This window comes from Amblyomma maculatum, chromosome 11, assembly GCF_055883805.1.
Source record: "Amblyomma maculatum isolate TAMU_Amacu chromosome 11, ASM5588380v1, whole genome shotgun sequence".
Classification (NCBI taxonomy): Eukaryota; Metazoa; Arthropoda; class Arachnida; order Ixodida; family Ixodidae; genus Amblyomma; species Amblyomma maculatum.
Genome location: NC_139354.1, coordinates 109013870 through 109028536, shown reverse-complemented (window position 1 = coordinate 109028536; position 14667 = coordinate 109013870). Strand labels below are relative to the sequence as shown.

At 44.3% G+C, this 14667-nt stretch overlaps 1 long non-coding RNA gene across 2 annotated transcripts in view; it reads left to right on the top strand.

Annotated features, from left to right (window-relative positions):
• Nucleotides 1-860: 860 nt before the first annotated feature.
• Nucleotides 861-14667, top strand: part of LOC146174642 (uncharacterized) — a 32845-nt gene continuing 19038 nt past the window's right edge. For both annotated transcript variants that reach the window (XR_014701933.1, XR_014701932.1), the window contains exons 1-2: nucleotides 861-982; nucleotides 12763-12953. This is a non-coding gene — a long non-coding RNA (uncharacterized LOC146174642). The remainder of the gene's footprint in view (nucleotides 983-12762; nucleotides 12954-14667) is intronic.

Sequence of the window (14667 nt, the reverse complement as noted above, 5' to 3'; positions counted from 1 at the left end):
GGAAAGGTTGAGGGTCACCGGAGAAGGGGTATACGCAGCGAACGCGATGGTTAGATGGCATCCTCGAGGCGCTGCAGATGAAGTTGTGTGATGTTAGGAAGATAGTGAGAGCCCGGAAAGCGTGGCGTGACATGATCCATAGGATCACAAAGGGTCGGGCACGACTGAAGGACTGAACTGAACTGAACCCTAATTATCCGCCCAAAATAAAAATGCTCCGAATTTTCAGCGCGGTCGACTGAAAAAAGTCAGAAGTGACGAGATTCGCCAGAAGAATCATGCGGAAGTTTCCGCAAGCTTACTCTGTAGAAAGTCGGCTGCTGTGTGCAGGATTCGATGTCATGACTTCTTCGTTAGCAGGCGGACGAAACGCCTATTAATCATTGCTTCGTAGACACCACAGCAGACATTGTTAACCTTTGTGAATTTAACGAAGAAGCTATAGATAAACAATACGTCTCCTACTTGGTTGCTTCATACTCTTTTGCTGAATTTCTCAAATTAAAAGCAGATTCATGTATGAATCGTTGTCATAGACCCAACGCCATTACTTCGCTCTCTCATAACAAATCATCGGGCGCTTAGAAAAGTCCACAAAGCAATGTTCTCGAAAGAATTAACCGGTACTTTAAGGCTGCTGCGTTATACCTTACTGCTTCGCCAAATGACAGTGTCTCCTTTATGTTAAAGGTCTGAGGAGGCATCAGTCTTCATATCCACTACACCTACTTTGCTGCAGTGCAACGGCAATGCGCTTGTCCGATATAACAACAATTAGCGGTAGCGAGTTTCTTGCTCTTTCGCGTGATATCAAAAACAAAATTTCATTAGAGATGAAGAGCGTATGATTTTGGGAAAGGCTCAAACACAGCTGTTAGTCTGATATTGTTCTTCAGTATGTCTGCTACTTTATTCGCTCATTGTCCCTTCGAAAACAGCCGAAGCTAACAGTACATTACCTTCTGCACCATCATCCTGAAAGGTAATTATATGCAATGTATTTTCGTTCGCATTTGTAATGCATGTCATCAGTTTGGGATCCATACCACATCAAACTAATCGATAATCTCGACGCTGTGTAAAGTCGTTCAGTTCGTTTTATTTTCAACAACTACCACAGAACAACCAATGTAACACAAAAACAACTTCTAACTTATTACTACTATTCACGCGAAGAAAGTTATCTGGTTTGCGTTTATTGGATAAAAGTTGTTATTAAAACCCAGCTCTTCTCGCTATCTAGAAATATCCAAAACGTCAACATACCGCAGTGCTAAACATCAACACATTACACTAATTCTTAATTCAGACGAATAACGACTTGAATATCACCTACTTTCCGTCTCCGCATCCGTAAACTGCATAGCTCCGCATCCGTTAAATAAGCAGTGCCGTTCAAAAACGCGATAGCCAACGTATTACTGCAGAGTCTATTACTCATTTTCCATGCGTTTCTGAGGTATTGGATCGTTCTGTTGTTTGATTTCGTGCTTTGTAGTTAATTACCTTTGACTGCTTGGTTTTATTAGTTTTGTGATTTTTACCTTGGCATTGTTTTTTGTTCTTTGCAGATTAAGTATATTAATTTGCTTACCATTTTCATTTTTATTCGTACTGCTGTAAATGTTCGCCCTTTCACCCTGAATCCTGGCCATGAAGGTTTTATGCCCCAAATATAAAATAAATATACAAATGAAATAGAAATGTGTTTATAATTTACATTAAAAAAAAAAAAAACGTCTTGTCTTTTACATCCATTTTTTATCACAATAAGCATCAGAGAATCGACTTGGGGAGGTTTAGCTGGTGTTCTCAAAAAAACAATACAGCAGTGCAAACATTGTTAAGGTGAGTGACGTTTGTTCAAACACACAGTATATATCGACGAATCGGTCTCCGCGGATTTACAGTCGACGCTCCACGACCACGCCCAGGTGAACGACCGCAAGCAATCGACAACTAACTGCGTAGCGGTGAGATTGCGAGACCAAACTGTGGCTTGAGTTCAAACTTAAAAATATATACTTCGACAGCGATAGGTTAACACACTTTCTGCCTGTCAAGGAGTTTATAGCGAACTTTAGAGAAGGTGTTCTTCATAGACAGTAATGCGAGCGGCTAAGGCTGGCTGAGCCTGCAGCGGCCTTGTTACAAATACCAAGCCGCGCCAGCTAGCACACGCACATCGCGTGGGTTTCGCGATTACGTTTGCGCGCCTATATCCAAGAAAAAAATGTTAAAATTTCTATTTAGAGTGCCGATGTCTTGTTTCCTGCTGCTATCATTGTCAAAAATCAGATTTAACCGCTGGCGGGCTTGCATAATATAATTTTTTCACTGCTTCTTTGACCAGGAGGGGGATTTCTTTTCGCAGTACCAAATCATGCTCGGGTAGCGTATAAAATACGGCCTTAAACGGAGATTCAAACTTAGTGAATGGCAAATGATTACAGATGTTTCGGGATAGATACGTGCGTGTTAGGAGCGGCATTGCGGCGGATATGATTATCTGACAGCATGCAAGCTTCCAGTCGTTCACATTCAAGATTATAATTATACGCCGGTTGTTTTATTGGCCTGAATAACATTCCAACAGCACATTCAAATGCGCTAACTGCACACATTTGCACGGTGCGTGAACAGCACGAAAACATGAAGCAAAAACCCTACGAAGGCAATGGAGTGTAAATACTACACCCACGGGTTTTTTATCCTCTAAGCGCTATTCTCCATCGAATATGGGATCTAAATCAGTGAATTAATTATCTTGGATATATGTATATTTTGATGATGTGTATGTTATTTTTCATTGCGTGATCAGCTGTACTGTGCCACTGTTCCAATTTTCGCGTGGCATTACATCGATTCAGGATTGAAGGAAGGATTTTCGATGGGTTTCGCTACCTGTCAGTCGAAGTCTGTGGCTCGGTTTATTTCCTCTATATTAGTAATCATACGTTTTATGACAGTAATCAGAGGCATATCTATCAATTGAAGTTGCTGCTGAGTAATTTAATTTAATCGTCAGCTGAAAATGCGTAGTTGGCAACACGTCGTATCATGTCTTCATGAACTTGAACGGCATGTGCACCTTCCAGTCAAAGGGTTCGAGAAGATTATAAATTAACACCGCGGAAAGAGCATCACTGGCGTTTCCGCAATATTATTTTAAAATATCCCCCCAACGACCAACGAGCCAACAGCCAAGCTCTTTTGGGTTCGAGAAATGATGAATCACACAACGTGGAACAAAAGTTAAACCAAAAACGGTGAACCTATTGTCGCAGAGCAAGAAAATAAAACTTCCGCCGCCTTCGCGAGGCTAACAGAGGCAAGCGTGGCGATAGGGAATAATGGGCATAATCAAATAAAAGTAAGGACATTTGCTCCCAGACAACCACTCACTCACATCTATCGTAGTCGACATAGGTCCGCTTTCACTGGTCCTACGCCGAAAGAAAAGGCCCCTGAGGTTATACATGCGTTTGTTTATAAACTCAGAGTTACGCCTTCCTCACGCAGTCAGCGTTTGAGCCGGATCTAAATTCCTCTCCTCACGATCAGAGCACGTTGGGTGGCCAGCCCACAACTTTGAATCGATAGTATATAGAAATACATTTACTTAACTATTGGTTAGTCTTCCTAAACCATTCAAGTTTGATGCACGACCATCTTTGATATTTTTATTTGATCCTTGTGCCCATAAATTAATTAATTTAAATAAAAATATATTGAATATTTAGTAACTTAGTGTTGTACACGAACTATTATTACATCTTTGGCAGTATTTCGAGTAGCGCCGGTATTATAGAATTTTAAACCTTTATTTAATGGCGAAACATTTTAAAATGTGGTTTCACATAAGTAAAATGGATATTCGCTTTCTGCCTTATGTCACATTAATTACTTCTTGCACCAGATGACGCTGCAATTGGCACGCCAAGCAACTGATAATGAGGGAGATTTTTCCTAGTGCCTCTGTTAGCAACCAACTCAGAACTTCACAAAGCACTCATGCGATTCACACTAGTTTAGTCAAAACGTTCTTGGTAAAAATTTTACTTCGTGTGCTAAAATGTGCGGTCAAAAATTTCAGAGAAGTGAAAAATAATATAGATCCAAAAATGGTACCTTTCGTATGGAAGGATCCTTCGATGATACGCCGTTTTTCCTCTTGCAAGATAGCAGTTGTCGGCTTGTCTTTTCGCTCATAACCTCCACTCAAGAAGCTATATTGACCTCCTTGCCGCCTATGCACTGAGTGCCAAACCTTTACAAGCGTGATGATTTGGCGATCATAAATTCTCAGATGCTGGAGAAAAACTGGTTTCGCGACAAATAATGGGCTTTTTTAGTCCAAAGGCGGGACCTTTCGTTTATATGACAGCCCAACGACTTGATGAAGGCCTTAAGGAAGGGTAGCTAAAAAGGGGAGGCCCAATTATCTTTAGGTCATTTTCACTATTCGATTTGCTGTAACATATTTAAAAGGCAGCACTCGATTCCTGCTCCTTCGACTGCCCCACATTGCACGCCATAAAACTTCACTTTGACAACGAGCCCGCAACAAATCTACCGCATCGATTACGTCGCAATGATGAAGTTGTGGACCACTATTACTGCTTCACCATTATGAATAGCATACATTACAGGGTTCACGCACTGTTGAATTTCAACTATTGCCACTCCTGACAAAGGATGTCAATCTCTAAATTTACCAGCTTAATTTCATTCCAGATGAAATATACTATGCATCGATGCCGGTGTATAGGGAAACAATAAAGAAACTTCTGATTCATCATTGCATTATTTCATGAACATATTGGCTGCAGAATATTGTCATAAAGTAGCAGCGAGACACAAAAAACACACACGCACAAACTGCAGACGATTTACAGCCCACGTCATAATGTTTTCAAATATGCTTTTTTTTATGAAGGTACATTGACCCCTTACGAAAATTATTCTATAATAATAGCGTTATTCTAAAGACGGCTGTAGCATTAACACCCTACAATGTCGAAATGACCTTGACTCGTACCAAAATTCTATTAAGAAGTTGCATTGAGGTCGTTTTCTAAACAACCATTGATATCCACATTCAGGAACACGACAAGGAGCCAAAGCTATGACCTCCAGGGAAAAGGGGAAAGAAGGCGTTAAACAGAAGTCACTTCAACCTTAAATCAAACGTGTGTTTTAAATCGCTAATCTAACAAGCACGCAACCGTTTGCGACAGGAGTGTAGACTGAAATATAGATTCCAAGGTTTGGAGAGCTTGTACCTTTGAACCAAGGCAATGCAGATATAACTGCTGACGTATTGCGGACTGATTTCCGCTAGAGTCAATACATGATTGTGAGATACTCCTCCGCAGGAGACGTAATGGGCTCTAGAATCCCCTTCTGGAACACGGACGCGAAGCCTCTGGAACTCCTAAGCCGGAAAAGACTTCAAATTCGCTACCTAATTTCTTTCCAAACTGAAGCTAGAGATCAATCTAACGCTCCGCTTATGGCGGCACAGAAGGAGGCTTCCACAATAGTCCTTAAATGCATTCTACCGTGAAAGCTCGTGGCAACTTCTGTGAAGCAATTCTCTCTGATCTGCTCTTTCATATCAGGTATATATACTTGAGATCAAGGTTCTGCTGAATACATTCAATATGGTGGCTTTATGTCATCACATTGCTGTGCGTTAAATGTTCAGATGCCACAAACTGATCCAGCATAACATGAATAATGAGAGCCAAAGGAGGTATTTATTCAACGTTCACAACAAAATGTTCCCGCGCCGCGTTGAGTTTTAAAACATAACGTAGCTGTGCTCCATAATTGTGCAGGCTGTCGATGTTAGTCAGATCGGCCGGTAAATATTAATGCACTGCAACTTTCCATTTTTATGAACTGGTGAAACTCTGGCCGTCTCCAGTCGCTCGACACCTGTCTGTTTAGAGACCTTGAAAAAAGTATTAGCAAACACTTCGGTACCTGCTGAGAGTACTTAAATAGGAATGCATTTCTTATAATATATTGTCAGGGGGATTTCTTGGGGCAAGATTCAGGAGCAGTTCAGTTGTACCTTGTTCAATAATTACCAGATCACGCATGAGATAACGTCAGTAGTGAACGCAGATTTCTAGTATTCGTTGGAAGCGATGGATATTTCTTTCCCGTCATGGGTTAGGATCACATTGATTAAAAACGCACGAGAATCCTCGGATAACGATGAGATTCCACGGCAAAATTTTTCTGGTGCGTTGGTGATAAATTTAGGGAGCAATTCAGGAATATACTGTTCACTTCATTTCAGTCGTTCAGTCGTGTCCGACTCTTCGTGACCCTACGAACCATGTCACGCCACGCTTTCCGGTCTCTCACTATCTTCCTAACATTCCATAACTTCATCTGCAGTGCCTCGAGGATGCCATCTAACCATCGCGTTCGCTCCCTACCCCTTCTCCGGCGAGCCTCAACCTTTCCCAACATCAAATCTTCCTCCAGCGACTCCTCTCTTCTCATCAGATCACCAAAGTAGCTGAGCTTTAACTTTAGAATTTGACCCTCCAATGAGCACTCAGGGTTTATGATCGACAATATCGACTGATTTGATCTTCTGGCAGTCCAAGGAACTCTCAAGAGTCTTCGCCAGCACCACAATTCAAACGCGTCAATTCTTCGGCGGTCAGCCTTTTTCACAGTCCAACTCTCGCATCCATACATCACAACTGGAAAGACCGTAGCACGAGTTATACGGATCTTGGTTGGCAGACTAATGTCTCTGCTCTTTACTAGGCGGTCAAGGCTAACCATTGCTCTCTTTCCTACAAGCAGGCGTCTCCTAATTTCATGGCTGCAGTCTCCTTCCGATGTAATCTTGGAGCCCAAGAACAGAAAATATGTCACAGCTTCCACTTCTTGTCCATTGATGCTCCAGGACTTGATAGGGCAAGACGCCATGATCTTCGTCTTTTCGATGTTCAGTTTAAGCCCAAGCTTCTCACTCTCTTCTTGTACGCGCATCAGAAGTCTCTTGAGTTCCACTTCACTTTCTGCCATTAAAGTGGTATCATCCGCATATCTAAGGTTGTTGATACATTTTCCAGCAATCTCCACTCCAGCTGAAGACTCGTTAAGACCGGCCTTCCTCATGATGCACTCTGCATATATGTTAAATAAGCAGGGCGACAGTATGCAGCCTTGCCTCACTCCTTTCTCAATCGGAAACCAATCAGTTAGACCACGCTCAGTTCTGACTGTGGCCTGTTGTCCTTCATACAGGTTCCTGAGGAGACAGATGAGGTGAATTGGAACTCCCATCTCTTGGAGAGCTTGCCACAATCAGCTGTGATCTACCCAGTCAAACGCTTTTGCATAATCAATAATGCAGAAGTAGATGGGTTTCTGGAACTCTCTTGGTTTTTCCATGATACAGCGAAGGTTGGAAATTTGGTCTCTATTCCTCTGCCCTTGCGAAACCCAGCTTGCACGTCCGGAAGCTCCCGATCCACATACTGCTGCAGCCTACCTTGGAGGATTTTCAACATCACCTTGCCAGCATGCGAAATAAGCGCAATCGTGCGGTAGTTGGAACAATCTTTGGCACTGCCTTTCTTTGGAATGGGGCTGTAAACTGACCTCCTCCAATCCTGTGGCCACTGGAGGGTTGTCCAAATCTTCTGACATAATGTATGCAGAATGTTAAGAGCGTCATGGTTGAGGTTTTGAAGCAACTCAGCTGGAATGCCATCAATTCCGCTAGCTTTGTTCTTAGCAAGGCTGGCTAAGGCCCATTCAACTTCACTCTTCACTATGCCCGGCTCGAGATCAGTAATCACAACCGTCTTATGTTGGGTTTGCACATTCGGGTCCTTCTCGTACAGTTCTGTGTATTCCTGCCACCTCTTCTTTATCTCTGAGGCTTCAGTGAGGTCCTTGCCTCGCTTGTCCTTTATCACGCCCAGCTTAGCACAGAAGCTTCCTTTGATATCTTTGTCTTATACAGAGCTCTTGTGTTCTTTAATTGGCTGTCGTCCTCGACGGCTTGGCACTGTATTTTGAGGAAGGCATTCTTATCTCTCCTTGCTATTTTCTGAAAATCCGCATTGAGAACCTTGTATCTTTCTCTTTCCCCCATAACTTTTGCCAACCACCTTTCCTCAGCTATTTGCAAAGCCTCTTCAGATAACTAGTTTGCTTTCTTGCATTTCTTTTCCTTTGGAACTACCTTAGTAGCAACTTCTTGAGTTATATCACGAACATCAGTCCACATCTCTTCGGGCTCTCTGTCTTCTAGATCTAATTCTTGAAATCGATTCCTCACTTCCACAGCATATTCTAATGGAATTTGATCCAGATCATACCTGAAAGGCCTTCTAGTTTTCTGCGTTTTCCTCTATCGAAGCTTAATTTTGGCAACAAGAAGCTGATGATCGGTGCCATAATCGGCTCCAGGCCTTCTTTTTACTGCTCTTATAGCGCTTCTCCATCTCTGCCGGCAAATAATATAATCGATCTGATTTCTGTACAGACCGTCCGGTGAAGTCCACGTGTACAGGCACCTGTTGTGCTGTTGAAAATGAGTATTCGCTATGGTCAGGTTGTTTTCTTGACAAAACTGTACTAGCCTCTGCCCAGCTTCATTTGGCTCGCCAAGACCGAACTTGCCTATAATTCCGGATATTTCTTCACTCCCGACCTTAGCATTCCAGTCTCCTATGAGAAAAACGACGTCTGATGTTGGGGTGCGGTCTAAAAGGCATTGTAGGTCTGCATAAAATATCTCAACGTCAGCTTCTTCAGCAGTAGTGGTCGGTGCATAGACTTGGATAACTGTTGTGTTGAAAGGGGGACATTGGATCCGGAGTGAAATCATTCGGTCGTTTTTGGGGTTGTACCCTAACACTGCTTTGCCCATTCTTCTGTTAACTATGAGAGCGACGCTATTCCTTCTCTTGGATTCGTGTCCACAATAAAAGACATAATGGTCGCCGGAGTTAAATTCTCCCATTCCGGTCCACTTGAGCTTGCTGATACTCAAGATATCAATGTTCAATCTGTCCATTTCTCGCTTGACGACATCCAGTTTACCTTGCGTCATTGATCTTACATTCCATGTTGCTATGTGATATCATCATCATCATCATCAGCCTGATTATACCCACTGCAGGGCGAAGGCCTCTCCCATATTTCTCCACTTAACCCGGTTCTGTGCTAGCTGCATCCACTTGACCCCTGCGAACTTCTTAATCTCATCCGCCCACCTAACTTTCTGCCACCCCCTGCTACGCTTTCCTTCCCTTGGAATCCAGTTTGTTACCCTCAGCGACCATCGGTTATCCTCTCTTCGCACTACATGTCCTGCCCATGTCCATTTCTTCTTCTTAATTTCCACTAGAATGTCGTTAACTTGAGTTATTTCTCTGACCCACTCTGCACGCTTTCTATCTCTTAATGTTACCCCTACCATTTTTCGTTCCATAGCCCTCTGGGTTGTCCTCAACTTAAGTAGAACTCTTTTGGTTAGCCTCCACGTTTCAGCCCCATAGGTGATATATCTATGTGATATATCTCCTTGCAACATCGGACTTTCCGGTCGCTTCCCGACACATGAGACAACGTCAGTAGTTAACGCAGATTTGAAGTATTCGTTGGAAGTGATGGATATTTCTTTCCCGTCATGGGTTAGGATCACATTGATTTAAAACGCATGAGAATCCTCGGATAACGATGAGATTCCACGGCAAAATTTTTCTGGTGCGTTGGTGATAAATTATACTGTTATACTGTTACGCGGCGCCAAGCCGATGATGAAAGAAGACAGAAAAAAAGAGAGAGAGAGAGAAAGAGAGAGAAGGCAGAGAGGTTAACCAGGAAAGCTTCCGGTTTGCTACCCTGCACTGGGGGAGGGGAATGAGGAGTTTAAAAGAGAAAGATAGAAGAGAATGATAGGAAAGGTAAGGCGGCGAGGAGCACAGTCACAGTTTCTCAATCAAGTTTGTGTCTCTCATAAAACACATAAGTGCTTTGAAGGCTTTGCCTTTAGGCGCCTTCTGTGGCCATGGGCCGAGGATTTTCTCCTGTGTGAAAGGACGGCTGTCAAGATGGTCCAGAGCCCGACGCAGCGCATATATTTCGCTTGAAAAAGCAGGGCACTCGCAAAGGAGATGCTGTGTGGTCTCTTCGCAGCCGCATCTTTCACAGTTAGGGCTATCCGCCATTCTCATCACATAAGCGTATTTTTTGGTGAATGCAACACCGAGCCACATACGGCACATCAGTGTCGTTTCGCGCCGCCCTTTGTTAGGGGGAACACGAAGGCGCAGCCCAGGGTCTAGTTCCCTGAGGCGTCGATTGGAAAATCCTCCTTTGTTCCAGGCTGCAAGCGTTAGCTCCGCCGCTAAGGAACGAAGTCGACAAGCTGCGTCAACTCTAGATATAGGAATGTTCACTGTAGTTCCGTCGTTGTGTGCAGAACTGGCAACTTGGTCTGCCTGGTGGTTTCCCTCAATACCGCAATGCCCAGTAGCCACTGGAAAATTATATCATGACCTTTTGATGTAGCGTCTTGGTATAGCACGCGGATCTGTGCAGTTAGTTGTTCATGTGATCCACGACGTAGCGCAGCTTGAACGCCTTGAAGCGCTGCTTTCGAGTCCGTAAAAATGGACCAGACACCTGGAAGTTCCTGGCCGATGTATTCAATAGCTGCACGTAAGGCAGCTAAGGAGACAGAACATGACCGATAACGATGGCAGATGACGTATAATGAATGATTGCGGACCTAGCGCGAGCGCGCCTTCCCACGCCATTGTCCGCTTCTTCTTCTTCGCCCGTAACAGTACCCGGGACCACCGAGCGATCGTCCCGATCGGTGGACGAAGAAGAAGTCAAAGTTGATCAGATTCGTGACATGACGGTGATCTTGTGCGGACCGGTGTAGAAAGAAGAGAAAGAAGGTAACGGCTTGCCGCCATGACCAATGAAGCCTGGCCCAGAAAGCTTTCGTTGAACCGGTCGCCAGAATTTGATGACTGGGTCCTAGGTACGCATCAAAGGGCACATACGGGTGCGATGTCTTCACGTGTAGTGTTGTATCGGGTCGGTGGGTTCATCTGGTCGGCGTTTCGGGTTGGTCGGATCCTTCGGTCAGGTCTTTCATGCGTGCGGTCTTGTGATGTTTTCTTGCACGTGTCCGTGGCGTCTTAGGTCGGTGGGATCTTAAAGTTGGGCTGCTTGTGTTTCTTCGTGTCTTTTGGTCAGGGCGGCGGACTGGGCGGGGGTGGAGAACGGGGATGTGGCGTCGGGTCCAGCAGGCTGGGGAACAGCCAGGTGATGCGTTGTCCCACGAACCAGTTGCCGACGGCGCAAGATGACACAGAGCGCCAATGCTCCGGGCCAGGATGACCAGTGATGATGATGTACCCCGCGCCTCCAACCAAATGTTACGGGGTGGCAAGCTGATGATGAAAGGAGACGGAACATGACCGATGACGATGGTAGATGACGTTTAATGAATGATGGCGGACCTAGCGCCAGCGCGCCTGCCCACGCCATTGTCCGCTTCTTCTTCTTCGCCCGTAACAATATTCTTTGTCGAATCCTCCTTGTCTTTGTAGCTCACTTGAGAAAGTGGAAATTGTTTCAAGCAGGCATACTGAATTATCAGCTCTTTGCCTTTTCTTTTTAAGCAGTTTTAATTTTTCTGCGTCTTTATAATGGCCTACGAAATGTTGAGGGGTTCTCCCGCTGTTTTTTTTTTTTTTTTCATTTTTGCAATGGTTGGCACGAAACGGCCAATATACACCATGACAAAGTCCTTAAAATTAATCCACATATCGCCTACATACGCGCTAGAGTTTGCAAAACTACTAAAATGAAATAAGTTGTCAATTATTTATGTATCGTCAGCACGCGAGATGTTGGGAAAAATTAATATGAGAATTTTATCAATAGCGACATAAGACAAAATAAGGAGCATGGTCTGGTGATCGGAGTTTTCTTTGACTATTTCATATCTTGGGTTGGTACTAATCGATCCACTCACAAAGAAAAGGCCCAATACAGATTCAGAGCTGTCGTGTATCCTGACGTATACACTAACAAGTTTAGATATATCAAAACAAAAAGGGTATGTCCAACATAGAATCACCTATTTTGTCATGGTTATTGAGGGACATTATAGTCTAGTCAAGATTAAGCAAACTGAAGTCGCCAGCTAGAATTATCCAAACGCCACGTTTTTGTATGTGTGTTCATATAGGTTTTCTAATAAGTGGGGTAGAAGGTAGCCCGTAAGTCACACCTATAATATATCTGATTGCACCACAAGAATCTTTACTGAAAATTTTTCCTACATTAGGCACATCAAGCTTCCTTAAAACCCGTAACGAGCTCTTGTAGATTATATAGACGCCACCACCTCAACCAGCGCGGTCTTTCCGAAGTACATTGTAACCAGTAGGTACGCATTCACTGCCGAAAATTGCATCATGTAACCCTGTTTCAGTTAGCAGAGCGATATTTGTATTGCTAAAAAAAAAAGGAGCCCCTCAAGCTCTGTTGCCTTATTGATTACACTCCTGCAGTTTACGTTCCAGATTTTCACAGACGTAGAATCATAATTTTTCTGCCATTATTTTTTTCTCATTTACCAATCTGATGCGCTTTCTTTCCCCATGTCCTAGGCAAACATGGTACTATCAATGCAGAGTTTATCAAAGAAGAGCTTTCTCTTAGCACCCTTTGCTTTTTCTTCCGCAGCGCTGTTCTACAAGAGTTTATGCACTTCACGAACGGGCTTTGAGCAGTCTTCCGAGATAGAATATGACAAGCCCTTCAATATGTAGGCGCTTGCAAAATGGATGTCCTCTCTACTGCCAGGAAATGTTATGATAACTGGTCTTGATATATTACTGGACTTACGTCCAAGCCTATGAAGTTTTTCGATACCTGTAAGCAATACACTTATCTTCTTTATTATTATGTCGTCTTTTACTGTTTCTTCATGTTATTAAATTGTCTAATTCCCGGGCTTTTCCAAACCATAATCTATTAGATTATTGCGACGGCTTCTGTTTCCTAAGTTATCCACCTTATTTAAGAGAAAGTATAACGGACTATCAAATTTTGGTATAGTTTTTTCGATTTCGCTTACTTGTTTTGTCATTTTGCCAATAACAATTATTTTGCGATGCCATCTATTTTGTTGTTTAACGTCAGCATATGCTGTTGGATTTCTTTCCGTATAGTGATTACTTCTTCGATATTGCCTGGGGCTTTCCTTTGGCCGTCGAGCAACTCTGACAGCAACTGCTCTAGCGCAAGTCCTGGGGTTGTCTCAGCATCACCCTAAAAAAGTAGGTTAGAAGGAAATAATGTAATGTGAACTGTATACGTTTGATACAATTTGGGCAGGCAGCAACAACAATTGGTAATCGGTACGGTAACAGTACACAGAAGCTTTGTTCCTGTAAGGTGAGGCTCTCTTTTGCGCAGCGCTCCGGGCAGTTTGTTCACGTTATTGAAACTGAACCACCCGCTTTTGCCCGTCTCTGTGCGGCGCGTCTTGTAACCATCGGTTGGACTTCCGTCGAGGTCCGTGAGGACCTGCACGTTCCCCTGTACACTTTTTGTGCGCAGTGTGGCCACGCTTTGAATAAGTGTAAGCTCAAGAATGATCCTTCGAAAGCTTGCTGTACCCGTTGTGCGGGGTCACATGCCTTGGAGGCTAGCCCTCGCTCCAACCGGGACGCCAACGTTAAGTGTGCCTCCTGTGCTGCCGCCAGCGCCCGTCGAATTATCATGCAGGACATGAGTCGTGCTCTGTTTTGCACGAACGTTTGGACAAAATCCGCGCTCGAACTCAGTGTGGGCCTTAGCAGTCAGGTGGCCTCGCGTCCCTTGCCCGTTGGCAGCCCACACCGTAGCCCAAACATCGAACCCATAGAAATCTGGCAATGGAGCTGTAGGGGTTTCAAACGAAAACAGGATTTGCTGAAACAATATCTCTGCACCATCCTCATCAGACCTGACATTATCTGTCTGCAAGAGGTAGGAGCCGACAGGTCACCGACGCTAGCCGGCTACTACACGCTCCGCCAACACCACATGCCGTCGGTTGCTCCAGTCCATACAGGACTAGAGCGAAGACATCAGACGAGCACACAAGAAAGCCTCCGAAATAATACAGAGCACACTGGAAGCCCCAGAGGTAGACCGCCATCTTCTCAAGCTATGGCAGAAGCGCAGCCGCCTTGTGAGGCGATAGAAAAGACAGCGCCTAATAGACTTCTCCGTCTGCGGATTGCGCAGCTCACGGAGGAAGCCCAGACATACGCCACCAACCTAGCACAACAAAATTGGCAACAGTTTTGCGAGTCATTGAGAGGAACGCTGGGAACGTCCCGCACTTGGGCAATCCTGCGGAATCTCATTGACCCCTCTAAATCAAAATCCGCATCTACACGGACCCTGAAGCGTATTGCTCACTTTTTCCAGGGAACGACGCCACGCTGCTTTAGGCTCTTAAGGACAAATACATCGGCACCAGCCCAGCTCCACCTTACTCTTTGACCTACCAGGGCGAGGAAAATCCGGCACTCGATGCTCCCATTTCGGAAGCCTAGGTGTATGCTGCAGTTCGATCATTAACCTGCAACATGGCGG